Source organism: Malurus melanocephalus, unplaced genomic scaffold (genome assembly GCF_030028575.1).
Source record: "Malurus melanocephalus ecotype Western Australia unplaced genomic scaffold, MMel_1.1 scaffold_3, whole genome shotgun sequence".
Taxonomy (NCBI): domain Eukaryota; kingdom Metazoa; phylum Chordata; class Aves; order Passeriformes; family Maluridae; genus Malurus; species Malurus melanocephalus.
The window spans coordinates 7,374,950-7,402,852 of NW_026623235.1; the positions used below are offsets into that span (position 1 = coordinate 7,374,950).

A 27,903-nucleotide genomic window follows, 5' to 3' on the forward strand; every position below is an offset into this window, starting at 1 on the left:
GAGCTTCATTTCTCATGTGTGCTCTCAGGTGCTGTGCTGAGCCCGTGCTGGTCCGGTGGGGAGGCAGAGGGCTTTATGATGTTGTTAGCAGGCTTTGTGTCTCTGGTCGTTAGCTGGATGCAAATCACAACATTTTTAAATTGGCTGAAGTTTTCATGGAATAAGTGAGTCAGGTGCTTCCCCCTTTGCCGTGATCTTCCTGTCTGCAGATCAGCAGCGGGCACCCAGGGCTTCACTCGCCGCTCTGCTCCAGCAGCTCCAGGTCAACTGGAAACGGTTTCCAAAGGCTGCATTCCTTTGATCAGTGACTGGTGAACTTAGGTATTTTAGGTAAATGCTGCAGCTTTCTGGGATCTGTCACCTGAGTTGCCACATAAATGACAYGAAATTATTGTCAGGGAGCCAGTTTGGCTGACACAGGAATGTTTTCCACTTGTGTGGAGATACAAGAGAGAACCTCTCAGTGCTCCCGGATGCTGAGGAATTCAGCCTCTCTCAGAAGTGATTTTTCTGCCTGCTTTGTAAGCTGTGAAAACAAAACACACAGATGAAGAGAATTACCCGAGATCGTGTAGGATGCTGCCGCTCTCAAGATCAGAATCATCATCTTCTGTGTCCCAGTTTTCACTCCATCTATTAATACACTGCGCTATTTTTAGCCCTCTAAGTAGCCACGTTGTTTGTAATTAGCTTCACTAATAACTGCTCTTCCATACGCTGCAGGACCCACCAGCGGAGCAGCGCGCTTTTCCGAGCCAAGCTAAATACAAGGGCGGCTAATAAAAGGCATCCGCATTTCCAGTTGGTTGCTGCTGAGCAGACACGTGTCCTTGTAGCTCTTGTGATCAGTCAGCTGCCTAAATACAGCTCCTGTACTTGGGTTAAGGACGAGGTGTTACTACTCAGGGTTTCCGGGGCGTTCCTTTGCTGACCTTTCAAGAAAAGTGAAGAAGCACAGCCTCTCCCTCTCTCCAGTGTGTGCTGAGTCAAGGCTGCTGCTTTCGAAGAGAGATAGCATCTTGCAGTACCTAGAGCTGGAAATGTAATTAATGGCTGCAAACGTCGTAGATGACAGCTATATTTACACCCCAGGAGAATTAGTAGTTACTGTAGGGATTGGAAGGTGCACTTGGAGCAGCTGGATGGAGCTGAGTGACCAAACCAGATGCAAATCCAGCAGATGACTGCAGAGGAGATGATGCTGAGCTGCAGTTCTCTTGAATGCCATTGGTAACTGCAGTTTTGCACCATTAAAACCACGATTGCTTCACCAGTAGCAGCACAAAGGTGCTGCCTAAGCAAACAGACACCTTAGTGGTTAGGAGGAWCAGACTGTTTTCACACATTTACTTTTAAGAATCCAATTTCCAAACTTCTAAGCCCAAAATAAGGAATGCAGAAATGTTCTCCAGCAYGTAGCAAATGAGGAGCTGGATGACTGCAGTGCTGTGTCACCTCATTGCATGCTTGCTCTCAAAAGTGACTTTTGYCCCAACTTTGTGTAGAACAGCAGAGTAGGGGCAGCCAAATGAGCTCCCCTTTCAGAAAATGCCCATGTCAGAGAGTTACTAAGTCGGGAACTGTGACCTCTTGTGAGAGCACTGCTCGGTTGTCTCCAGGTCTGCAAGATCTGTGTTAGCGTCACCATGTTTTGCATGCGAGATTTTTTTTCGCTCTCTCTCTTTGATATAAATATATCAAGATAGTTATCTTTAACTGTGCACACACACATGCAAGCCAAGCTGGTTCACTGAACAYTGGCACAAGCCATGTATGCTTAAACCAGCGGTCTTTATTCAGGCAAAGCCCCTGTTGATTTTTCCTTGCTTCTGTAAATTCCAGAGCCTTGGTCCAAAGCTGGCAGTGCTCRTTTGTTTGCCTTTGTATTGTAATACAGATGGACAACCCTTGTATTGCAGCTACGTTTATTTACCCATAGAAATGTGCAGAACTGTGATWGGTTGCTACATAGGTTATTACTGATTTCACTTTTTTTCTTTTTATTCCTGCAAAACTGGCTAGGCTAAATGCTGTATTAGTATTTAGACCTCTCTTCTTCTTTTTTTTTCTTCTTTTTCACCAAAAATGGAGCTGGTGAAATGGTATTTTCGTTTGCAAGCATCTCCCAGTTTGTGTCTAATATTGTATCACACAGGCTACAAAGCACTGACAGGGCTAGGTTACATCTGTGGCCATTTCAGCTCCTACTCAGGGCTCTATTTGCATCTTGGCAATGAGATGTGACAGTTTTTTCCCCCTCTTCCTTGTGTACTAATTTCCTATGAAATGCGTGTTTAGACATTTTAAAGGCAGTTTTGATCATACAGCATAACTGGAACAAAAAATACCAAACCAAGCCCCAAACCCAGAATTAAAGACTCTAGTAGGCAAGTCTTAGTGGAGAACCTAGAAAAACAGGGGGTTTCATAGATGACATGTTGCCCTCCCAAGAGTGCTGACTGGGTCCAGTTCTTGTGTTCTTCAGATAAATTCAAATGGGAAGAGGTGGACAGGAAGATGTGGTTTGGGAGAGCCTGGAGCAGCAGGTTGGTTGCTCAGCTCAGTACAGGTGTATTAGGGAGGAGATGACCTACTGAGGCAAAAAGGTGCTGGTGCTTCAGGAGCAAATGGATCTCACCTGGCATGGTGGTAATTAGGCTGAACRTAAAAAGGAAGTTTCTGATTTTTGGGGAAGCTTTTGACAAAAGTGGTGGTGGAATTCAGGTGTTTGGTTTGTTTCTGGACAGGATTATGTGTTTGCAGGTGGGTGCATATGGAGTTCATGCTCCAAGGAGACCCTTCTCAATCCTATATATAAAAAAAAAAAAAGAGAAGAAAAATGTATATAATGAAAACAAGTTGGAGGTTTCAAGAGAGAATAAGTTGGCCTGATTTTATTTCTAAATGGCTGTCCCCATACAGAGCTTGTACTCTGATGAAGAAATCAGTTTTATTCCAAAGTTGATAGCGTTAAGTGCCGAGACTGACTGTGTGAGGGTGTGGTTATGTGGCCCTTTCCATCTTGGTGTGAGTGTGCCCATTCCAGAGGGGCTGGTCCCACTGCCTTTGCTCTCTCAAACTGATTTTCATCTCATCCCTTCTGGTGGTGCCTGGGTGCACATGATCCTGGAGCACTGACTTGAACAAAATTTAACCCAGACGAAAAACACAGTCAGGCTTGTTCCTGATTGTTTCAATTCTTGACTTGTCTGACAAGAGCCTTTGTCCCCAGGGCAGGTAGGGAAAACAGAGGTCACCCTGAGCAGTGCTGGGGGTGCAGTGTGAAATTGGCCCAGCAATGGGTCTCCAGTATGAGAGGAAGATGGATCTGTTTTAAAAGGTCCAGAGGAGGCCATGAAGATGATCAGGGGGCTGGAGCATCTCACCTGTGAGGAAAGGCTGAGAGAGCTGGGTTCTTCAGCCTGGAGAAGAGAAGGCTCCAGGGAGACCTTACAGCACCTAAAGGGGCTACAATTGAAATGAACMGGGTCTTTTGAAAAGGACATGGAGTGATGGACAAGGGGGAATGGCTTTATACTAGAAGAGGTGAGGTTTAGTTTGGATATGAGGAAGAAATTTTTCATGATGAGGGTGGTGGAACAGTTTGCCTTCTGAAGTTGCAGATCCCCCATGCCTGGAAGTGTTCAAGACCAGATTGGATCGGGGCTTTAGCAATCTCATGTTCTGAGCCTGGAAACTGTCCCTGCCCATGGCAGTTGATTTGGAGSAGATGCTCTTTAAAGGTCACTTCCAACCAAACCATTCTGTGATTGTATGAAGTGCTAACGATGACAAGAGATCTTATTTTCCAGTTCCTTCCAGGCAGGAGGAGATTCAGGTGGTCAACTCAGGCTTCAGTCTTGGGTGTGAAGATTTTGGGGTTTGGTGGGTCTGTGTTGGTCCCCATGGCCATGCCCTTGTGCCTCTCCCCTCTTGCAGGCAAGCTGACAGAAGCGTTTTGCCCACCCTGGTATCTCCTTGCCCCACAAAGCCTCACAGGGCTTGCAAGAACAGCAGATGGGCTTCTCTCTGCTGGCAGGAACCTGCAGGGCAGCCTGTGGGAAACACTTGGGTGGCTCTGAACTGTCACGACAGGGTGATTCATACATGGGGTTTTCTCTCACTTTCTGACATGTGAGTTGGGGAGGTGTTTGGAGTTTTCTCCCCTCACCGCCCCCGTTCCCCAGMTCTCCTCTGAAATCTCCGTGGGACACCCATGTGATGACTCAGTCCCCTTGGGAGACCCTTGGGGTATTTCCTCCACCTCCCCAGCAGCGATTTCTGTGAGAAAGTTCTCTAAGGTTTGCCCTCAGCTCCTGTGGCTCACCAGAGTCCACCAAGGCACAGGCAGACAGCGAACACAAAGGTTGCATATGGCTGCAAAGGGTGCAAAAAAGTTGCAAAGGATGCAGTTGTTCAGGGTTGCTTTCACCAAAAGATTTGAAAGAAGGTGTCTTATCTTTTTCTGTCTTTATTTTCACCACTAAATTATTTGCAATTTAGTTGTTACACTTTAGTCAGAATAGGAGGAGGTGAGGAAGCATCCCCCATGTTCAGGACTGTTTTGCACCCATTACATGGCTGGGTTGGGGTTTCCCTGCTGTTTGGGATGTTACAGACGCTGACCCCAAGCAGCTTTTCCTGGGTTCTGTGACCTCACTTGGGCGAAAACTCAYTGCCAAGCTAGGAAGTGATGAGCACAAATTCCCAAACTGACACATCTGTACATTTGAGTCCCTGTCCCAAATGCTGTGTCATGTACAGCCTCTGCCATAGGTATTGGCTGGAGCATCCACCAGCAGGAAGGGTCACATTATGGTTGGTTTAGTGGTGCTTCACTCATACCCCATATGKACCCTAATATTTGTCTTGCAGCTCCTGGTGTGCATGTTTGATCCAGTCACCCCCAAACCACCTTTCCCTCTGCTGCTTTGAGTTCTCTCTGGCTGATCAGATACCATCTCCTACATTTTATTTCTTTGATRACATGTTCTGATAGGTTTTCTCTTCCTTCTTGTTTTCTTCACAGATTTATCTGGAAAGTGTGACCGACAGGAGCAGCTTACTCACCATTAGATAAGTATTGCAGATGAGTCATACTAGAGTATTGATAGCTGTGCTGCTGAGATGGATATCCTGTTTTATAACAGCTGTAGCATGATGCCAAGGGCCAGGAGCCTTAATTTTACCATCCATGCTTTTCCATGAATATGTTTTGAGTCTCTCGCACCTTTTGTCCTTGCTTTGTCCACCTAAAGGGTTCACTGGGGAGGTTTTGCTTCCCTCAGTGGGGTACAGGGTATGGGGCATCTTATGTCACCTTGAAATGAAAGCAAGTGTTGAAAGGCTGCTGCTAACTTTATAGCTGTTTTCCAGGACATGCAATATTTGCGTTTTTAATAGATGCCATTAGTGGCTTTTCTCGATTCTTTGGGGTTTTTTGTTTTGTTTTTTTTTTTTCCAGAGCCAGTGTACCTCTTCCTCAGCACAACAAACCAGAGAGCGCAGAAACAGGTAAGGCAACTGCTGTTGCAGAATCTTACTTTTGAGTCATTAAGGGCAAAATACTGGCTGCAGTAAAGTTAAAAAGAAGTGTTGACTCCGTGGCAAGTGACAGTTGTATCCAACTCCAGCTCAGCTCCACGAGAGGTCCTGGAATTGCTATATTCAGGGACAAATTTGCAGGCTACCTGAGAGCGTGTGTCTGAACCTCTGTGCTTCCAAAACCACTGGCCTCAAGGCTGTGTGAGCAGTAGATCATGAGATTTAAGAAGCGATGAGCAAGAGAAAGGAACCTGCCCTTGGGGGAGATGCAAAAGGAGCTGAGCTGTGAAGGTCTGGGGTATGTGCAGGATGGCAGGAGCTGCTGGGGAGGCGTTAAGCCTTGTGGGATGGCAGGGGACTGAGGTGGCTTTAGCTTGGGTGGGTGCAAAGGGCCATACAGCAATGAGGGAAATTTGGAGTTAAAAGGAGAAATTTTGCAAGGGAGCATTGCAGCACAGGCCATGCCAGCAATGGCAGCGTGTGTGGCTCTGCCTGATGTCCCTGTTTGTGGGTGCTGTAACTGGGGATGGTTGGGACCCCACCTGTGCCACACACTCGGGCATCATCTGTGGCTCACGCCGTGGCTTGATTTGCCGAGGATATTTGGTTTCCATGGAGGTGCTGGGCCATGACTGAGCAGCTGTGGCTTGAGCAGTGTGTCCCTGTCACCAGCAGCAGCCTGGGGCAGGACCTTCCAGTGGGGCAGTGGGGRTGTGTTAGGTACTGCACCTGATTTCCCAGCGAATGTGAACTAGAGCCCAGGAAGAAAAACCTGCCTTGAGGATCTGTGCTGTGTCCCACAGTGTATTTATTTTATGTGTAAAATAAAAAAAAAACAATATTGCATTTGGCTCCAGCAGAAACTCCTGCATGATGGCTTTAACATCAGCTCATATAGGCCCTGCCTCACAGAGTAGAAAGTGCCTTTAAGGCCTCCTCCCTTAAGGCTCTCCATCACATATTCACATTCTGTGAAATGATCTCAGGACTAAATTCTTCTGATTGATAATCTGGTGTTGCTCTTGGTAGAAAGGATGGGTGCTGTGCTTTTGGGAATCATGTAGCATCAGCCAGTGAATGCAAGGGTCAGGGCATCAGGAATTTTACYGGTGTGTTCTTCCACTTTGGGCATATCCTCCTGCACTGATATGCTTAAAAACCCAAAACTCTGATAAATGCTCTTAATCATCACTCAGTGGAAATATTTTTGGGGTAGAGAAATGAGAACACCAGCCCCTGCCCCACTCACCTTGCATCAGTGGGGTCAGGATGGTGGCTCAGAGGCAGGATCTGTGCTTCCCCGTGGGTGGTCTCATCTGTACATATTCAAATTGAGCGCCGAGGCATGTCACCTCACTGCAGCRTGGGGCTGAGAGAGCACAGGGGCTTTCCAGCCCTTCAGGCCATTATTAGTAAGAGGGTTTGTTCAAGCTGTGAACTGCCACCAGCTCTAAAACTGCTGCTGAGTCTTGGTAATAGTATTGCAAAAAGTTTCCGAGAAGCATAATAACTTCCCTAAATATATATATATATATATATATATATATATATATATGTATTTTATGTCTAAAGATGCTTAGGCATGCGTTTGTGCTGACAGTTTGCTGACCCCACTAGAAGGGATTTGTACTCTTGCCATCATTTGGGAAACTCAGGCAGGTAGTGGATGAGGATAAGGAGGTGGTTCTTGAGGTTTTACTTCTCTGTGCCTGTTTGGGATGGTGAATTTTGGGGCATATTTGTGGGTTTGGTGAATAGGTAGAACAATTTAGAGCAATGTGAGTGGCGTGTATGGTAACTTCAAGATTGCACCAGCTGAGCAATTAGATCAGGTATTACAAATCCCAGGGCACCTGAAGTCTAAATAGGTTTTTAAATCACACAGGTCATTTAAAAAGAGATAATTAAGTTTCTGAGTTCCTCAGTAGTGCCTGCAAATGTTCCTGCAAATGGCTCATGAAGCACTTGTAGTCTATAACTTATGCCAGAGGAGAATGTGCTATTAGGTGGAAATTAGCTGCCCATGTGGCATTTTCTGTCTTGGAGTCTCAGGGAGTTTTACTGAGATGTGTTAATACGTCTGTGCTGAAGGTACTACTCATCTGCACGCTCTGATAACCATCCTCATGTGAAAGGAATCCCTGTGGAGCTGTTGGAGATGTTGCTGCTCCTAGTTCCCAACCTGCCCAGTTGCCAAAAGCTGCTATCCACAGAGGAAGGGCTGAGGATGGGCTGCATGTGCATCTGCACCTTAACCCTTTTTCTGTGAGCACAAAACCATCTGTGCTTACTGGGAGAACTGGAGCACAAGGTGGGAAGCTGAAATGTGGCACTTCTGTTCTGCCTCCCTTTACTGGAGGGGTGGAAGATTAAAGGCTGGAAGTGCACTGRGGAGGAGGCAGTGACATGTCTGGTGCTGAAGTTAGGCTTTGAGAGCAGTTTGGCCCTCTGGAAGTGGCTGKTTTTTACCTTTGACTGGCAAGGTGGGAGTCATCTCATGGCACCCCCCATGCAGGTCAGCAGTGCAGCTTTTGGTTCATGCTGCAGTCAGAGGAGATCTACTCAACCTTGTCCATGGGGTTTAAGGTGTGTAGGATCTGATGAATGACTCAATTACACCTTCATCTTCCTTGGCTGTGTGGCAGGTTCTTCACCGAYTGCACAAACACCTCGTGCCCACTTGCTCAGAAGCAGACACCAACGCTGCAAACACCTTTCTTTGATGAGATGTGGCGTGCCCCAGCCAGCTCACTTGGAATAGATAGGATACTTCAGGTGGCTCTAAGGTGGGTGAGATGAATCCTACACCTGCTGTAGTGGTGCTCATGCCCCAGGCTGTGGCAGGTTGTCTGGGAGGACAGCAGGGTGTTAAAGCAGGTTTAGTGAGCCCTTGTTGCGGCACGGCTGACTTTCCATCCATTTCTGAAGAAGAGGGTGGTCAGATAAAGGCCAGCTTGGAGAAGGTAATGCTCCTATAGGCCATTTGCAATTGGCCAGTGGCTCAGTCACACACAGTCTGTGCACCCACTGCAGCTGTGACCCGTGGATGTGATGGGGTGGCAGAGGTAGGACTTCAGGGCATGGCATAAGAACAGTGTGGGATATTCTCAGGAATGCTGTTGTTTGAGGCAGTAGGGGGACAGTAAATACTATCCTTTTCCCCAAAGATTTAATTAGTTTTGTGTCAAAGGTTGCTTTCTGTCTTGGCTCAAGGATTTCATAATTTTAACACTTGCCTTTTGGAGGTCCACAGACCATGTGAGCATGGGGAGCGTGGGCTGATGAGCACTTGATGGGCATTCTTGTGCTGGTGCCCAGGCATGGTTGTGCCAGTGAGCTCTGGCTGTGTCCCTTTCCAGGTCCCAGCACCCTCTCCCTGTTAGGTGATCCATGGTGCAGGTGTAGGGGCTGGCTCTGTCATCTGCACTRGTTACAGTGGCAGCAGATTTCCCCCTGCACGGGGGATTCTCCCTGGCTGCTGAAGGTTTGAGCAGAGTGCAGCTACAGCCAGCCCTGCTATTGCAGCAGATCTGTTGATGTACTGTGAACAGGGAGGAGGGGAAGCACCTGGAGACACATCTGCACTGGGCCATGTCACACAGCTGTCCCAAGTGGGCAGCCAGCCCAGTCAGCAGGTCTGCACAGCGCCACTGTCCTGCTGTCCTGTCCATATGGCCTCTCTAGCYTGGCTGCCTGTCCCAGGCACTGTCAGCCTGTGCAAGAGACTGGTGCTTGTTTGGTTCTGTCTTAAAACCTTGATTGCTGCCAGATCACTACCCTGAGCCTCTCCCAGCTTTTTTTTTTCTCTTTGCATTTGRAGTTGCAGCCTGAAAATACTCAAGCTAAACCCTGTGCCCCAAYGGCTGCTCATCTGAAAGTGCGGAGCCAGCTTGCAGCAGCTGCTAGAATAGCAGAACTGAAGTGGGGAATGAAAAGTGAGATGGTGATTAAGACCCAATTTCCTGTCGTGGCCCCGCAGTGTTCCTGCCAGCAGTGGAGACATTGGCAGCAGTGGTGTGAAATGTCTCAGCCTCCTGCCTTGGGCTGGCTGAATCACTCGAGCTGCCCTGTGCTGCTCCCTTGTCTCTGCTTTGTAGATGTTGGTTAGGCTGGGCTCAGGGGGACCATGAGGATCCTTTTCAGGAAGCGGGGAAGGATAGGGAGTCCATGCAGGTTGGTCCTGACTGAGTTGGAGTTGGAAGCAGCCATGGTAAGACCCAGCCCTGGGTTGCTTTATGTTACCTGGAAGACATGAAAGAGTGCACAGGATTTGGGAACACTGATAACATTAATCCTCTGGGGTTTTTTAATCCTATCTCTGCCAATTATTTTCCTTGCATCCACCTTTTGGGACTGGAAGAGAAGAAATATGCAAGAAAGAGAAATTGCTGCTGAAGGGATGGCAGAGATCCATAGCTGATGGTGTTTTTTCCAAGGGCACATGGGTTGTTCACCTGTCCTACTATTCGGCCTCTGATGTACCTAAATGTTGTAAAACAGCAAATACATTAGAATAAGTTTATTTTCTTGGGCTCCTCGCATCAGAGAGAAAACACGAAACATTGAGTGCAAAGATCATGCTGAGCTGATGGCTCTTCCTCTGAGGACACGGTTTCATTTGCACTCACTAAAATGCTGTATGTGTATGAGCGTCAAAGGCAGCTTCTGGTTTCTTTCTCACCCTGGAAGTGCAAATCGCTGCTCACCTCTGTGTGCTCCAGCAGCTCCTGAGTCTGTGTTGTGAAGGTTAGAACCTGATGTGTTTCAATGCTCCAAACCACATCATTGTAAACTGTTTTGTTCCTGATCAGAGCAATAATGTGCAACACAGAGATGGGACTTTCTTACACCTCTTCATCCTTCGAAGAAAGCCAGTTGCAAAACCCACTGCAAAGAGACCAGAACCCCACAGACYATGGTGTTTGCCCTGGGTACCTCATTTCTTTCTGTTCCCATCACCTCCCCTCTTAAACCCACCAGAATCCCTCACTAACTTTTGCTCTGCTACTTCATTTGGCAGCAGGACAGACCACTGCTTGAAGCTCTGTTGGCTTTTGCCCTTTCTGGCTTCTCTTGGGGTCACCTGTGTCTCCTCCAAAGCTGCCCCTACCTTTGCATTCAAGCAGCACCCAGCACCACGGGCATGGCAGGGAAGGCTTTTGTCATACAGGGGTCACATACTTGCCCTGCTCAAATCTGATCTGTTAGAAGGAGCTGTAGATAGAAATGTAAATGTGTTTTTCACAGAGCAAGCAGTCAGCACATGGGAGAGACTCTCACAAACAGTGGTGGTGTTGGGGAAGATGTKCTGTTTCCCAGCAGCTGAGGTAATTGCCCTGAACTGGTATCCTTTATCCCCATTACTTTCCTCCAGCCCAGGAGTGCTCCTCTGCTGGCATGCAGCCTCTGGGGCCTGCATGGCTGACATAAGACAAGGAAGGGGCAGAGGGGACTCTCGATACTAAGCCTTACAGAGCATCACACATCATCTTTCTTGTGTGAAGAGAGGCAGCTTTCTTGCGGGGAAACTATTTCCTGCACTCTCGAAAAGACTCGTGTAACATCTTCTACCTTGGGGTAGAGGGATGTTTTGTACTCTGCTGGTGCCTTTCATACCAGAGGAGTTCAAAGTGCTTTTAAGATTATTTTCACAGTCCTGTGGAAGGGCTGAGCAGTAGATTTTGTATGAAATGTCCTTTCCTGGCAGGAGAGCAGCACCCAACTGTGGCAGCTGTAGCTGTAGAGCCAGAGCTTTTCCAATGCACCGATTTCTACTGGGCAGCAAAGCAGCAGCACAGCACAGTGTCATTTCAGGAGACTGGAGGAAGAGCTACCCAGAATTGTTTTCTGAGTATTTAGGAGCTATCTTGAAGGAGTGTGGATTAAAGGAGAGGAAATAGTGCAGATGTGGAAGGTAAACARCTGCATTTTGAGCAGGCAGGCCAAGTATGGCTTTGAGGTGATAGCAGGGAACAGACTGCAGATGAATTTCTGTGCATAGTGCCGTCATACAGATATAAAACACTTCTCTCTTTGACAGAGAGATCTTTCATATCAATCTAAGGAGGAAACAATGCTTGGTTGAAAGAAACAGCACAGCCATGGTCTGGTGGCACCTGGCATATTTCTAGTCCTGGTTCCCCATCCCAGCAAGACCATAAAAAATATAAACAATATGGAAAACCTATAAACTTTCTAGTATCCAAGCCAGAAGAGTGTTCTTCTGGGATGATCTAAGTGCCTTTAATTAAAATCCTACAACCAGGAATGGCAGTTTTGTTGGCATTTGTGAGTCAYGGCACAGAAAGGCAGCAGGTTGTGTCACCATGCTGACTTCAGGTGGTGGTCACAGGACGGAGAGGACATGGCAGATTTGGTGGAGTAGGAAGGACCTACTGTAGTGAAGAGACATGAGAGATTGGACAGGGTGATCCTAATGTCCATGTCAGTCTGTGGAGGAGGACAGGTGTGGGCAGCTCGCCAGTGTGTCCCGATGTCAAATGGCAGCTGCACATCCTGCAGTCTTTTTCTAGAGCCTCTGTGGCCATCCACCAGCCTGTCTTGGATGGTGCTCCAGTGTGATCCCGTGTTCATGACCATATCCATCAAGCAGTGCTGGCTCATGCTGCAAGTCAGGAGCTGCATGGGAGGGCAGCTGGAGGAGACCCTGGCTGGCATGAACCATTTCCAGTGGTCYCTGCTGCTTTCTGGCTTTGCTCAGTCTGGTGGTGGAAGATGTGCTCCCACCTTGCAGTGTGCCCAGGCCAGCCCAGGAGCTGCAGGTCACACTTGGATGTGCCCTCCCTTTGCCAGCCATGCCAGCTTGGCTTGCTTGCCAAGTCCATGTTCAGTGTGGTGAGTGTCAGCAGCAGAGCCAGAGGATCACCAGGGTGTGTTGGATTCTGATTGCAAAGCCTGCAAGGAGATGGAAAAGGTCATTTTGTTTGGGGCAGGGGAGGAGGAAAGAGGCATAAGGAGTGATGCCATGTAGATTTGTTTCATTCCCTTGAGGAAAACAAAGCATCTCTGTGACAACTTGATGATCTTGGAGGTCTTYTTCAACCTTAATGATTCTGTGATTCTGTAGCAGGAGAGCAGCAGGGAAATAAAAGCTGAGATAAAGAAGAGATAAAAAACTGAGATAAAGAAAGAGATAAAAACTGGTTTGCCCCTTAGCAACCTCTTGCATCTCTCCTCGATGGGTCTCTTCACCACTAACAGCAGGGAATAAAAAGGCAGGAAAAAAAAAGCCGCGAGATGGGTTTTGAATGGATGCCAAGGTTGATTTAATTAGATGTATTGAATTCGTTAACTTCTGAACGACGTGGCTGTCACGCGGCACAAGTGACGAGCTGCGAGCGGCGACGGCAGCGCGGCACCGACCTGCCAAAAGGCTCAGCAAAGCAGAAGGATTGACCTACTTCCCTCGGCTCCAYGGAGAGCACAGGCGAGTGCCCTCCRCTTGCTGTTGCTGTGCTCCCTGGAGGGCTGCGCATCCTCTGTGCAGGGACAGCTCACTGGGCTGGGGGCTCTGGGCAGCCCAGCATCGCCCGTCATCTCCAGCATGAGCCCGGGGCTGGGTGAGTGTCCGTGTGCCCTTGGCAAGCAGCTTCCTCAAAGCAAGGGCTCCTGCTTTGTGTGCTTCTTCTGGCTGACACTGATTTTCTGCCTCTCCCACTATTGCACCCTTATAAAAATACCAGTGTTCTCTGATAATGGGCCTAAATGCTGTTGCCGCTGATAAGGGTGATAAAATCACCCATGCACACTGCCATGGCAACCTGCAGCAATTGCTCTTTGGTTTTGATGTGTGTCTGCTCTTTGGTGTGTGTGCAGATGTGTGGGTCTGGTTGAGACTTGGCCTGGGAATCACCGGAATCTGGTAGATTTGTTTTCCATCATGAGCTCTGATGTAGATGTGGAACCCCTGAGCAGCTCCTTTGTCTTKCTGGCCATCCTCAGCATGGAGCAGAGCAGGTTTCCCCTTGTGCCTTGCAGTGAGCCCTGGCAGTGCAAATTGCATCTTGAAAGRTTTGTCAGTGCCAGAGAACAGGCTTCTGAAAAAGAAATTTGTTTTCCAGTGAATTCCATAGTGGCTGTCAATAGAAACTGCTGGGGTCTGCTCCCAGGTCTGCCTGCATTCATAGATCCCAGATCCTCCCTGCAGTGAGCACAGCATCCCTTTGAGATCAGTGTGGTGCCTCCTGGCCAGGCAACATTCCATCTCGAGAAGTCCCAACAGCCAAGTGGCATTCTGATGTTCTGCCCCTGGTACCAGCCATGAGCTGAGCTCCACCCATTTGTTTGACAGTCTTCGCCATCGCTCATTACTGTAGATGCAAAAACAAGTCCTGTCAAATTGTGTCTTTCAAGTGATGAAGAGAGAAGGTGGATTTCCTAAGCATCCAGCATAGAAGTGGAGCTCTTGTGATAGGGAATGTTTGCCATGACCTTTGGAGCTCAAAGATGCCAACAGAGATGTTTGTGAAGTGCACAAGTATAGGACTGCTGCATGAAATTGTGGTCTGGGTTGTGCTGAATATCGCTGTGTGACCGAATGAGACGCTGACATGTAAGGGAAGTGTAGACACACCATCAGCCTCCTCTGATTATTGTCGGTATTAACCCCCCTGGTAACACCAGGCCAGGTAGTCACCCAGCATGGTGGGGAACTTGCTATTTCAGTGGGGAAATGAGACATAGCAGCTCTGGGGAAGTTGTCTGAGGTCACATAGAGAAGATAACTWTGATACTGTTTTTCACCATCCAAGCTCAGGCCTTTTCCTTTTCCATCGAGTATGGTTTCTTCTCCTGCCCTACAGCATCCCTCAGCTGGAGGAGACCTGGGTTGCTTGAGTGAGGAGATGAAAGAAATGTTATTTCATCAGACAATGTCAAAAAATTATATGGGAAGAAGAAAAAGAGGACAGATGGAAGGAATCCAGCTGTCTTCTTCTGCAGAGAAGAAATCTCTTTGCAGCATTGAGGCTGCTTTCAGGGTTCATGATTCAGCTTTCATGTTGGTTGGTGATAGTTAGGATGTTTTCATTTTGACTTCATCTGTTGACAAGGCAGTAAGAGCCCTGTGAGGACGYGTATCTATCTCCCCATCACATATGACTAATTGTATGGGGACAGCCGCGAGCACAATAACACTTCTGTTTTCCTCCAGAGCAGCTCCATTACAGACTGCCTGGTAGCTGAGCCCCAGCGAGTGTTTTTGCCATTTTGCTGATTGTGCAGCCCAGATAACYTGTGAGAGAGCAAACATGGAAAGTGTTGAATATTCAGCTCAAAAACCAGAAAGCAGACTTGTTTCACTGCTTGTCTGAACCGAGCTTTTAACCGTGCGTTGTCTGTGCTTTTCAGGAAACTCATCTTGTCTGGCACACGTCATCTGGCAGCAAAGCGCTCCCATTTAGGGACWGCCACCAGGAGTTCTGCAAAGGCCAGGGCTCATGGCTAGGCACTGTTGTCTTTGCAGCTTAGTTTTGTGTTTTACTTTCTTCATCTCCTTGGAGAGCAAAACTCTATTGGTGCAAAACGGATGCATTTTTAAACAAGATTTCTCTTAGTCTTACATTCGAAAAACTGTCTCCAAAAAAGCTAGAGCATAGCAGAAGCTGGTAAGACTTTCTCTAGATGTTTGCTGCTGTTGATCCTGTTTCTGCAAAAGCCCAGGAGTTTAAAGTCAGCAATGTAAGGGCTGACTTTAAACCTCTTGGCCTTAAACTGGTCACCCCCTGCTCCTCAGGGTAACAGCTGTATTTATGCATGAAAGCCACACTTGCATTCCTGAAGAAGTGTGTTAGCTTAGATGAACCTTTGACCTCARTATATCAGCTCAGTGGTCAACGGCCATATGCAGAAAGAACTCTGGTGTGCAACTCTTCCACTTGGTGAGTTTAATCTCTGTATGGATTACAACAGAAAGCTCTCTACAAGAGGCTGTACAGGTTTGAAGCTGCCCTTGCCTTCAGTGAAATCACTGCTTGCTCCTCAAGGTTTGTGGTGTCTGGAAGCTCCATTCATAACGTGCAGGTGGGCAGTCTGTCCAACACAGGGAGACAGTGGAGATCTTTGCAACTCTTCCTTTGTCCCTTTTCCCTAGGAGGGAGGCCAGTTTTCCTCCCTGCAGCCAGGCACCCTTTCTGATTTAGGAGTGCAAGACTGCTTTCATCCTGATGCCATCAYGAGGCCATGGTTTCTCTGTGAGTGTTAGAGGAATTAGTAGGAGAAGGATGATGCACCAGGGATAGTCAGTCAGTGCAGACTTTCTGAGGGCAGTGGYTTCTCACAGCAAGCTCAGAAAAGATCCATTTCAGTCTGCTTCTTGTCTCCTTGCTGTGTTGGCTTTGTTGCTTRTTATGGGAGGACAGGAGTTACCTGAGGAGCTCTGGGCAGCTGAATAGAGGAGCTGAGTGTGGGATGTGATCTCGGCAGCTGCGGAMACCAAGGAGGAGACTGCTCCCCTGAAAGTGTGAGAGGTCTCTGGACACTGACAGAGTGTGCTTGGCATTGTGACTCTGATCTGCCCTGGGTGAGTGCTCTGCAGATRCCCCTTGCAGGGGCTAATCCACGTGTCTGCAGCTCTCAAAAGCAAGGATGTTGCCCAGTGTCCCATCAGCACTGAGCATGGTTCCCCTTGCTCCTGCAGGATGCCCTGCGGTGGGAAGAGCAGGCACGCTGGCTGCCAGGTCAGGTCTGAAAATGATGTCTGTGCAAAGTCCGGCCTTGTCTGGACTCCAAGGGGCTGCTCTGCACAAGGCCTTCACACAGTTTCCTTAACAGGCTCCTTTTCACTTTTTTCCAGGGACTTGCACTGTGCTTCATTTCAGAGTGATCCAGTGAATTAACATATTGTTGCYGCTGCCTGGGTAATTGCATGCCCGGGGTCTGCTGTGCTCCAGCACAGCCTTCCCGGCATCCCAGACAGAAAGCATCCTTCTCCTCTGGCAAACAAGGTYGCAAAGTATTGCCCTGAGGCCGAGCTCAAAGGATGGAGGAATGGGAGGGTRGAAAGAGGAGAGGGAGGCTGTTTCTGAAGGTATGTCTGGCTTCAAGAGCTTACCTATCAACAAGGAGGTGGAGATGGGGTTTTTTAATCTTTTTCTGTGCTAAGTAATTTTGACTGAAGCTGTGGTTTCTCCTGCTAATTTATGCAGACATTGATGCGGGTGCAGTTACAGAAATTTAGTTTAGTGCAAGCCCACTATGAGGACTCGGAACTGCTTGAAATGAGCTGTCCTGGGTTGCACAGGAGTTTCAGCAGAAGTTGAAACTGAATGGTCTGATACCCTCTTTTGTACTGAAAATAAAACTCTTTGAATAGGTAGGTGTAAAAATGCTTGCTGGTCTCACTTCCAAGTGCAAAAAAACCCCATATGTGGATAAACCCTTAGAGCCTTCAAGGCCCTATGAGACAAGACCACATCTCAAAACACATTGGTGAGCRTATTGTCAAGGCTAAACAGGTTTGTTAGCGCGAATGCAAGTGTGCATTTTTGAAAGATGGTATTTGGCCAGGACTGACTTCTGGTGGGGAGCTGGCATCCCTTAGGCAATGGTTTCCAGAAAGAAATGTGGCAATGCACCACATGAGGAGGGCATCTCTGCCTCCCAGCATGGCTTGCTTGGCAGCCAGAGGCACGGAGAGGAAAGGGAGCATCAAGACTCAGGGATGGTGGAGAGGAGGTTGGTGTGTGGCTCTGTCACTGACTTCCTTGGGGACCTGTGGTGCGAGGTTCATCCTCTCCTTTTCCACCTTCTCTTCTGCCCACCCAGCACGTGGCAGTCTCCTTGTCGTTTGTATGGGTCCTTCTGAGAAGCTGGAGCTGGTGGTGCTGTCTCTAAGGTCCCTTTTCATCTTCTCAGTTTGAGCATTTCTTGTCTCTTTGCAACATAAGCTATTTTGACTGAAAGCAAGACACTGCTCCAACACTCTTTATGACACAAGGGATGGAGAGGAGGGTATGGCCATGTTGATGGTGTAGCTGTGTCATCCTGCACCAGAGCTTTGCAGTTTGTGGAGCAGAGGGAAGGCTTCTTGAGGCATCTCCATGCTGTGGAATAGAGGCTRCAGCCTTGGGCAGTGTGGAGAGCCTTTTTGTGGTTGGCCTGTGCGTGGGGCGTAGGGAACCCTGCTTGTTCCATGACTATGTGTGTATTTATGCACATTGGCTGGGGACAAAGATGGTCTTGTGTGTGCTGCAGATGGGATGTGGACAAAGGTTCCTGGGCCATTGATGCCCAGACTGAGAGGAACAGTCGCATGTGGGTCACTGTGGGACTGCATACAGGAGTGGAGTTTGTTGTGTCCTGAGGGGAACATAAGGGACAGTGCCCAGGGGTGCCTTCAGGGCCTTCATGTTCTTGGGATGTCATTTTCTCTCCAGCTCTTTACTTGGAGGTGATTCCCACCCTTTTTTCTGAAGCCTTTGCACTGGTAGCAGTTAGGAGATGACCTGTAGGATAATAGAGGCTGAAGGGATCTTGGGTGGGTCAGCTGTGAGATCAGAACAGGTTGTTCATGACTTCTCTCAGTCAAATCCTGCATTAGGTGAACCCAGCTCTCTGTTCCCAGCCCCCTCCTGCAAGCATTGGGGCTGCTCTGGATCCCYCAAAGCCATCTCTTGCCATGGCTGAACAAGCCCAGCTCCCACAGCCTCTTCCCTTCAGGCAAATCCCCCATAGCCATCCTGGTGCTCCTCCACTGCACTTGCTCTAGTTTGTCMGTGTGTTTCTTGTACCAAAAAGTAGATGTGGTACCGAGGTGGGGTCTGTTGAGTGCTGAGATCTCCCAGTTGTGCTCCTGTAGCCCAGTACACTGTTGGTCTTGGCTGCAGTTTCTTTCCTGAGCCCCAGATGTCCCATGGTCCCTCCAACCCTTGAGGTGTGACAGAGATCCAGGACATGGGGCTGTGCCTACACAATCACTTACATAGGACCCCGTAACTGTGCTTGGAAAGCCCGAGTGTTTCTCAGCCGTCAGGAGGGGAGAGGAGCATGGAGGAGCACTGGGATGGCAGAGACCTCCCTGCTAAGGATGTGGGCTCCCACAGGGAGGGAGACAGAGCCCAGAGGGATGAGGCGGTGACCTGAGTACTGCAGGAAGAAGCAAAGAGGTATAGTGTTATAACTACCACTGTCTCATTTACTCATCYGGAAAGCGAGATTTTACTCGGTGCTGTGCTTCCCATGGGGCTGTTGATGGCCACAGACAGCTGAGGTTCTGCAGTACCAGTTCACAGGGCTGGGGAACGTAGCTCATTGTGCTCTCTGATGGGCTTGAACCACAACCCCTGGCTCCCACGTTCAGAGGAATAGTATGTATTCATGTRTGTATACCATACTGAATAAAATTCTGCCATTCCAGGCTGTGCTGCCGAGTTGGTGTGTGAGTTTCAAAGCAGCAACCTAAATTTTTTAAGATCCAAGAGCCTTGGGAAAAGATCCATTTTTTATGCTGTACTAATTTAATAAATGCATCTTTTTTTTTTAGTGTAGGAAGGTAGCAATAAAAGACAAAAAGGAGAAAGAAAAGGCAGAAAGACCGTACAATCATTCTAAAGGTTTTCTGCTTTTCCGTTCATGTTCTTTTTAGGAAATGAAACTGGCTATATATGATATAGGAATGAAAMCACATATCACAAGCCACTGTCAAGTTCATGAAGTGACCACACTTGAAAAAGTAGTAAAAAATGTGTTCTTGCTGGTGCCTTCCTAGCCCATAGGAATCCTGGCTGCGGCGTGTGATTGTAGTAGGGTGAAGATTTGCATTTCCAAGTTGGCGGTTTTCCTTTTTACTATTCCACTTCCTACGAGCTGATTTGGTTCTGTGTTAATTGTGAATCTGGAATGCAAATCAACTCACCTGCTTGTTTTTTCTTTCATTTTCAGATTTTCTAACTATGGAAGCTCTCCTGAGGAGCTGCATTACGCGCAGCTGCCCCTGGCATGGGATGCAGAGCAAGGAGTGAAGGACAGCTGCAATGTGCCCCTGCAGGTTGCTTTTTTGAGGAGAGGGGCTTTCTGGCATGTCATATAGTGCTGAAATACATTTTGCTTTTRGTGGCAAAAATCCTTATCCTCCTTGTTTTTTTGTTTTTTTTTTCCAGGACAGATGATATTTCCTGTTTGAGATGCTTTGTATGCAAATCAAGGTGGTACAAGATGAAAAAACGTCCTGAAAGCAATCACACCRATAAACTCAGACCACTGGGGAATTCCTGCTTATCATTTATCCTTTCTTTTTTTAGTTTTGTACAACGCACTTCTCTGCATTCTCTTTCTTACAGTCTTTAATGTTTGTCCTGCCAGACCTCTTGCTTATGAACTACAGTGCTTGCATTTCGCAGGGCTTGATGTCAGTCTGCACAAACAAAAAGCAGTAAATGCTGAAAATTGGGGTTAACAGTCCCTGTGTTTCAGCTTGATCTTGCATTGATCTGGTGCTTTCTGAAGTTCAAGCTGACATGGGCCTCACACTACAGATTGCCATGTGCCTGTAGTGATGATGTACCTGGAAAGATGATCCCAGAAACCTCAGGAAAAAAGAAAAGGAGCGATAAAAAGCAAAAAGACGCAGCAAAAGGTTTCTCTAGTAACTTAAACAGGAGCAGGATTTGACCTGAGGCACCCCAAGAGATGGTGTGGGCAGCCCTTGTACTAACCYGGTAACATGAGTTGATCACCTCATTGCTCCAGCAAAGCAAACTCACATGGAATCACAGACTGGTTTAGGTGAAAAGACACCTTAAAGATCATCATGCTGAACCCCCTTGCCATGGGCAGGGACACCTTGTATTAGACCAGGTTGCTCAGGGCCCCTTCCAGCCYGGCCTTGRACACTTCCAGGGATGGGGCATCCACAACTTCCCTGARYATCTGCTCAGCTCMTGCCCTATAGATGTCCCTATAAGTGGATGGGGCTGATCAAAGCCTTGCTCTCACCAGGCTACTGCCCTGCTGCCAGCTGCAACATTGCACTGATGTTTTTTACAGCAAGTTGTGAGGGTGAGAAAAAGACTCAGGAGCAGAAAAGGAGACATGTCAGAGAGTGCAGAACTACACTGCCAAAGAGCATTCCCATGCGTGTCCAGAGATACCCAGTGCTGCCCATCTTGTCAAATCATGCTGTGGTTGCTCTGGCCTTTGTGTGGGGAGCAGTGATAATCATTGTGTGTCRTGTTGGGTTTTATTATTTGCTTTTTTTCCTCAAATGTTAAATTAACAATCAAACTGGCGTTGGTGAGGCAGCAAGCCTGGTGCAGCTTTTATCTGTCCTGAACCTTGGGACAAAGGAGGGGAGGAAAATGGCTTGGCTGGYTGGGCGGCCGTGCACGTAACGGTCCCGGAGTTCAAAGCAAAGGGCACAACAGTCAGATACCCAAACCCGCCTGGGCTTGGGCTGATAAGTCACATTTCAAAGTAAAAGGCAATCCTGAAGGGGCTCTGCTGAGTGCCTAAAGCCTCCGGTGCTGAGTCTTCTTCAAAAGGGGATTTCATAAGGAGTAATATGAACAGAAATGGCTCTTTTGTGGTTTTACACATTCCAGGCATGCCAGGACTGTTCCTGTCAAGGATGGGCAGTCTCTGGGGTTTTGGGTTCTTTCCCTTTTTTTTTTTTTTCCCCAAATATTTGCCACAAACTAGCAGCTGAAATGGTGAAAAATAAATGAGAGTTGCAAAATCATTACAGTAGCAGTAATGGAAACTGTGAGGCTTAAACTGGCTGTGAGCTTTCACTCCATCTTCTGCGCTGCTGCACTGTGAGGATTGCTGCTTTTACCTGCTATTTGATAGCAGGATGATTTGGAAGCAGAGCTTTAACTGTTGGTTACCCAGGATCTCAAAAACAGTGCTTTTGGTTTTTTCAGAAGCAATRCCTTTTCAGCTGAACCACTGTTAAGTACAAATTCCTTCAGTGTCAGTGCAGTGATGTGACTGTGCAGCATCTTCACATGATTATTTCTGCAGTCCTGTGTGTACAGAAATGGGGCCCAGCTGTTCCTGCTTCAGATGCTCTTTTTTTTTTCACCCAGATTGTGCCAGTTTGGTTTGCACCCGTACACTTCAACACAGGATTTTATTGATGTAAGAGTTCCAATGCACAAAACYGTGGTGCCTGAAATCTTAAAGAAGAGCACCTTAGCTCTGCCTTAAAACAGTCTGAAGTTTCACATGCAGTAAAACACTGRATGCTTTGTGTAGACCTGCCCTGTTAGACGAGTGTCTAATTCATAAGCCACGGTCCTGTTCTTCTCCACGTGGGTCCTGCTGTTGCCATAGTCTTGTTATCATGTCTGGTGTAGGTATCAGGAGCTCGTGGATGGCTGGGAAGGCTGTGCCCAGAGGTGTTAGTACTGTCCCCTCACAGAAAGTGTGGCTGTGACAAGGTGCAGCAAAGTGTGGGGCTCAGGGCCGTGCCACACCCGACACAARCACTCGGTACCTTTATGGGCATCACACACTGCCCACAGCCAGCTCAGCCCCTTCACCCTTACCTGCTCTGCAGGTGAGACTGATCCCTCTGGGGGGAGCAGAAGATGGAGCCAGGCTCATCCCAGCAGCMTCTGAACCATGGGACCATAGATACCCATGCTGACAATTTGTTTTCAGCCTGAGGGTGAGGAAGCATCTCTTTGAAAGTGACAATAAAAAAGACACTGCTGGAATGAACCTTCTGGCCTGGTTTTATTAAACGTGAATATGGGGARCTCAGTGGTGAGCAGGAGCTGGGGTGGATTTGGGGGATGGTGCCTGAAACCTCTTCCCATCCTCCAAGACAGGCTGATGTTACAGGGAACTCTCAGGGCTGTTGCTCTTGTGGGTCTGTGGGTGGAGGAATTTAATCACCAGGGTTGTCATCAAATGCTGCACTTACAAGATACAAGGAAAAAATGCTTGTGTTAATTCAGTGCTCAACATAAATATTTTTCATCTTAGAGRAGTCTGGTCTTGTAGCCTTCTGGACTGCTGCCATTTGGGGTTTGTTTCCTTAAAAAAGGAAAAAAACATTTTTTTTTCTTTCCCCAGCAGTGCTACAACCCACAGAAGTGTGGAAACAAAAAGAAGGGGTGTTCAACAGTGAGCTGTCYTTTTACTAGGCTGATCTTTCAGGGGTTGGCTTTGGAGTGGATTTTATTCTGTCCATTCAAGGTCTCTGCTGTGGAAATACTTAYTGCTACAAAACTGTAGCAAGCTTTATAAGTGGTAGGAAAAACTACTTTTGTAACCAAACAAACGGGCTTTACTTACAAGTCACACAGGTGTATGTCTGGATTTTTTTTTGTTTTGCTTTGTACCAGAATAACTTTTCTGCTGTGTTATCTGGAGTAGGAAAATGGGYGGACTTTTAAAGTTCTTTTCACAGTAGATTTCATCCATTTAATCTCAACAGGAGGGTACATAGAGGTGTTCTGTTACTCTTCATTTTCTGTGTACTTGCTTAGTGTTCTGTGCTTCAGAATCTCTGTTTCCCCTCTTTTTAATGGTTTGAGAGTTTTGATAGGGCAAAAATGCTTWAAAAATTTAATGTTTGTGGAAAGGCTACAGAAAATCATGCAGTGGTGAAGAGAGGCAGACAACCTGTAGAAGAGCCAGTTTTTGACAGCATGGGAAGTGGTTAGCGCCTCATTGGACATCCTCACATCAAAGCTGGACAGTGGGCTGGTTGAGATACTCTGTTTGAACCACAAATTGCTGGGCTTCGGGCAGAAATCACTGCATGAAATTCTGTGGTCTTCATTAGGCAGGCAGACAGACAAAATAATTTTGCTGGTTTCTCTTGGCTTTTAGAATTTATGAATCACATAGTCAGGGAGTCAGGGTGTTCTGGGGTTTTTTGGGTTTTTTTTTTGAGTTTCTGTGAAAAGTTTGCCTTGGTAGCATGCAGGCAACAAAACCCATCTGTTCTCTTGTCCTTTCATCACRCTGTGTTGCTTTCCAATTGTTCCAGAAGGAGGATGAAATTGGGCTTGTTATTTAAATTTCAGTATGGGTGGCCAAAGTAACTCTACCTTGATTATGGTGGACCTCCTGTGACCACAGGAATGCATGGAGCCTGATGCTAGCCCTGAGTTACCAAACATCTGAGGACCGACTCACCACTGCAGCAGATGGGAATTGTGTGCCAGGGGATCCTGCAGCAAGGCAGTGTCTGGCAATATCCCTTCACTCTGCAGTAGTAAGGATGCAATCAGTCCTTGTAGGRTGGTGTCTGATTCAATAGCACAGTGTGAAAAAAACCCACACTCATTTATGGCAGTTGAATGTGTGCAGTTGGGAGCAAAGAGCTCAGGYTGTGTCTGAAGTGTGTGTGAGCCCATCTGGGGTGCACCGTGCCAGGGAGAGTTCATGGCATGCTCTTGTGCAGTCATGAAAAGAGAGTTCCTGATGGAGTTGTGGGACAGAAGGGAACCCTGCAGCTCTGGAGAGCAGGTAGAAACAGGGATGTGACTTTGTCCCTTTAAAGGGGGAAACACTGTTTGGTGTCTGTACTTGAGGTAGGGAGCAAAAGTGCCAGAAAGAATTCCTGGAAAGCCACAGATGACTTGAGTTTGCCACACCAGAGCTCCAGGCTGGAGGAGCCCAGTATCATTGGTTAATTGGGATGAAGACTGACAAGGGGATGACTTGATTGCCACATCTAGAGGAAGAAAGTTTTGATCAGCAGGTTTGGGGTGAGGAATTTCTTACAATTTCTGTGTCTTTTTTCAGATTTTAAAGGACAATGTCTCTCCAGGATTGCTGGTTTAGTCTATAATGTTGGGATTGTTAGGTAGAGGTGTTGGCTGCAAGGGACTGATGTGCAGTGTTTCTGAAGGCAGGGTGGATTATTTGGGTCTTTCTGCCCTTATGCTCAGAGCTGTGGTACTCCCCAGCACTTCTTCCCTCGTTGGAGTAGGGCAGTTCTATCACAGCACTGGCCATAGTGTAAACCATCAGGACAAAACGCTTTGGAGCCATCTCATCTTAAGACAGCCATCTAAGACATCTGGGTTTATGTCTGATAATGACTGTTGTCCCCAGCAACTGTGGGAGCCCAGAAATACGGCTTAGATGTGGAATCCTGTGCTGAGATGTCTGAACTGCATGAGTTGAACCCCCCCTCGCCACCTGCATGAGTGAGGAGGAGTTACTGGAACAAAGCTCCTAATGAAGAGCTGTCTGACACCATCTGAGATGGAAATATGGAAACTTTAATCAGCTCTCYGCAGCAGAGGAGTCCCTGGAGGTGCTGTTCCAAACCTGACCCACTTGCTGAACCCCAGCAGTGCAGCACTGGGCACTCCTGTGCCTGCTTTCAGAAGAATGAAAGGACAGAAATCTAAAAAGAGACAAGCACAGGGGACAGCAATCAGTGGTAAGTATTYAATAAGAAAGAGTTGGGGTATTTTGTTCAGTAGTAAAAGCAAACCCACTTTGTGCAGCTTTTTGTGAGGTGCTCAGAAAAGAGGGAGGTATTGGCAGAAAGCAGGGAGGTTCTCACAGACGTTTGTTTTCAGGCTGATCAAATGTTTTCCCAGTTCTTTCTCTAAATCCCAGTCTTTCCAGCCATGCCATGTTGGGAAGCAGCTGTGAGCTCATATTGGGGCTGAGTTCCAGCACGGTGACCRTCCTGGGGCTGCTCCATCCCAGGCTGTAGGCTGCTTTGCAGTGATGGAGGGAGGGCTTTTGTCGCTGGCAGGGAGCAGCATGGCTCTGTGGCCAAATGTCCCTGTTTGCTGGCAGGAGGGCCTGCCATGAAGGCTCACCATGAGCCCATCCTCCCATCCCTAACCCCCTCAGAGCTGTGACCACTTTGCCATGGCTTCAGGTTAGGGCATYTGAGTGGATAAAGCAACAGTGGGTAAAAATCAAATCCTAAACCTCTGGGCTTTGAGAGGATGATAGCATTGGACTRTTTGCAGCAAACTATAATCTGCTTCCCCTTTCCAGGAAGATGTTGCTGAGAAGATGATTCCCCTGTGCTCCTCTGAAGGGCTGCTGACTCCCAGACAAGCACCAAGCTTTTCCCCTTCCCCGTGTGCCCATCCTGCTGGCTGCAGCCCTTGCTGGCCCTGGGAGGATGCCAGGCTCTGGCACTCCCCCCCTGCTGAGGGCCAGGAAACGTGATGCTCCAGCCCTTTGGATGGTTTTCCAGCACACTGAGGGCAAACTGCCTCCTCCATGGACACAACACACGTTGATTTGCTGCTGGTTTTTCTTATTTGTTCTTTTAGCTGGCTGAATAGCTGAAGTACAAACATCTTYCACCTATTTGACATGAATTCACTAATCGATAGCAGGTTTCATGTTCATTTTTTTAACTCAGGATGGTGATGCAATTACAAACCTCACATCCATGATGTATCTTAGAACCATCTGAAAAGTGTGAGCTTTTACACAAAAAGGACTATGGTGGGGTTTGTGAAATAAAACTCTTGTTAATCCCTAAATTTCATTCTATATTTTGAATGAATCAGGTGTATTTCATGGGACTGAAAAAGCTTTTATTTTTCCCCTTTTCTTCCTTCAGTGTTGGTATTATTTCATTTAGCTTTTTTTTTTTTTTTTTTTTTTTTTTTTTTTTTTTTTTTTGTAATCAAAACATTTACTCACTGCACGAGTTAAATGGTTTCTCATAAACGAGTTGATGTCAAAAGAAAAGTGAGGATAAAGAGAGGCCAAACATTGGGTTTTAGTTATCTCTATTTTTTCCTTTTTATTCAAGCTTCAGCAAAATGGCAATTGCTTCATTTTGACGCACTTTCAAATCACATTAGCAAGTGAGTACAGAATGGGAAGGGTAATCATGTGAACTTCAAAAATGCAGCAGGTCAGGACAGGAGAGACCAGAAGCAATCCTGCACTGACCATCTGCCCAGATTTGGGTGTTYTGGTGTATCCTACCGTATTTTTTGTGTYACCATGAACAAATTTCCAGTGATTKGAAGGGGATAAGGAAAAAGGAGCCCCCCGTGTTCCTCTCCCCATTTTCCTTGGCCCCCATTTTGGGTGACAGCAGCGTGCAACTCACAGTCACTGCAGCTGCATTGAGCACTCTGTTCTTGTGCAGAGCCCCTCAGTGCAGGTAAGTGCAGACAAGATTTTGCTAAGCTGCTCTTCTCCACAACAGCTCTGCCTTTCTCCTTGCAGGGAAGGCATGCCAGTAGCTTCATCTGGGTTTGGGAAAACCAGCTCCACAGTTGCTGTCTTCCCAGAGAACCATGTTTGATTTACCTTGGAAAATTAGTGTTTCTGCATTGACCTTAGTGGATTTAGGCTGCATGGTTTGTGTTTGGTTCAGGAGGGCTTAGTAGTATTTCTTCATCACTATCCAAAGAGCTCACTTTCTGAGGGCTTTGGTATTCCCAGTGGAAGCACCAGTGCCTTTTCTTCCATGAGTCTCTAATTTTTTTTCTGACATTTGTGAGGTGTGGGGAAGGATGATCTTGGTGTTGCATCTCCTGAAACCTCCCCCACTGCTATCCTCAGCCAGTGCCTAGGAAAGGTGCAACATGAGGTGGTTATCCATGAAAAATAATGATTTTTGGATTGTTGGTATGTGGGAATATTCCAGTCTCTGCCTGTCTGCTTTTCTCACTGAGACTGAGGCACTGCCTCTGTCTTCTGTCCTTATCCCCATTTTGGTGATAGGAAACAGGAAAGGTAGCAAATCCTAGAGACATGTGGGATCCTGGTACAGCTCCCCAGTGTTTGGGGTGATGCTGCTGGGAGTGCCCAGCATAGGCCGAGCATGGCAATGACACCCTTGGAGTGGCCTCTCCCGCCTGCCTGGAACCTTGGAACCCCAGATGTGATACCAAAATTTAACTCTGTCACAGCCAGGTTGACAAACAGCACTCTGCTCATAACTGGAGGGAGATGCATCTCTGCTTGGCTTCCCAAGAGCTGCCKAGAGTTCATGCATGGCTCCAGATCCAAAGCCTCCCTCTTCCTGGTGCCTGACCACCAGGTGACAAGCAGAGGTACAAAATCCCTGTCCCCAGCCATCTGCAGAGAGAGAGGAGTTACCCAGGGACCAGCCCTGGCATTGCTCCCCGAAGCTTGTGGAAGTACTGCTGCTTCCAGATATCCTGCCTGTCCCCTGCTTGTTGGGTCATGTTTATTAACCTCTGCAGCAGATTGGGATTGGGAATCAAAGGGATGAAGCACAGTTTGGGGTCTGTGAATGGTTGCAGAAACCTGGGGCAGGGAGATGGGAGCAAGGAGTGATAATGTGCTAAGCCACTGCAGGTGCTGGATCGACAGAGGGTGAGCCAGCCCCTTGCTGCCCTCCCACCAGCAGGCTCCTGCAGAGATGTGCAGTTCAAACAGCAGAGACCTGGGGTGGGCTTTGCTCCTGTCTTTGGC

General features: G+C 47.6%; 1 long non-coding RNA gene across 3 annotated transcripts in view; it reads left to right on the forward strand.

Annotated features, from left to right (window-relative positions):
• The window catches only part of LOC130575002 (uncharacterized), a 127,259-nt gene extending 105,638 nt beyond the window's left edge, over positions 1 to 21,621 (forward strand). Inside the window, exons 5-6 of one of the 3 annotated variants that reach the window (XR_008965507.1) lie at positions 19,444 to 19,549; positions 19,662 to 21,621. This is a non-coding gene — a long non-coding RNA (uncharacterized LOC130575002). The other 2 variants (XR_008965506.1, XR_008965505.1) reach the window with 2 other exon arrangements.
• Positions 21,622 to 27,903: the final 6,282 nt, after the last annotated feature.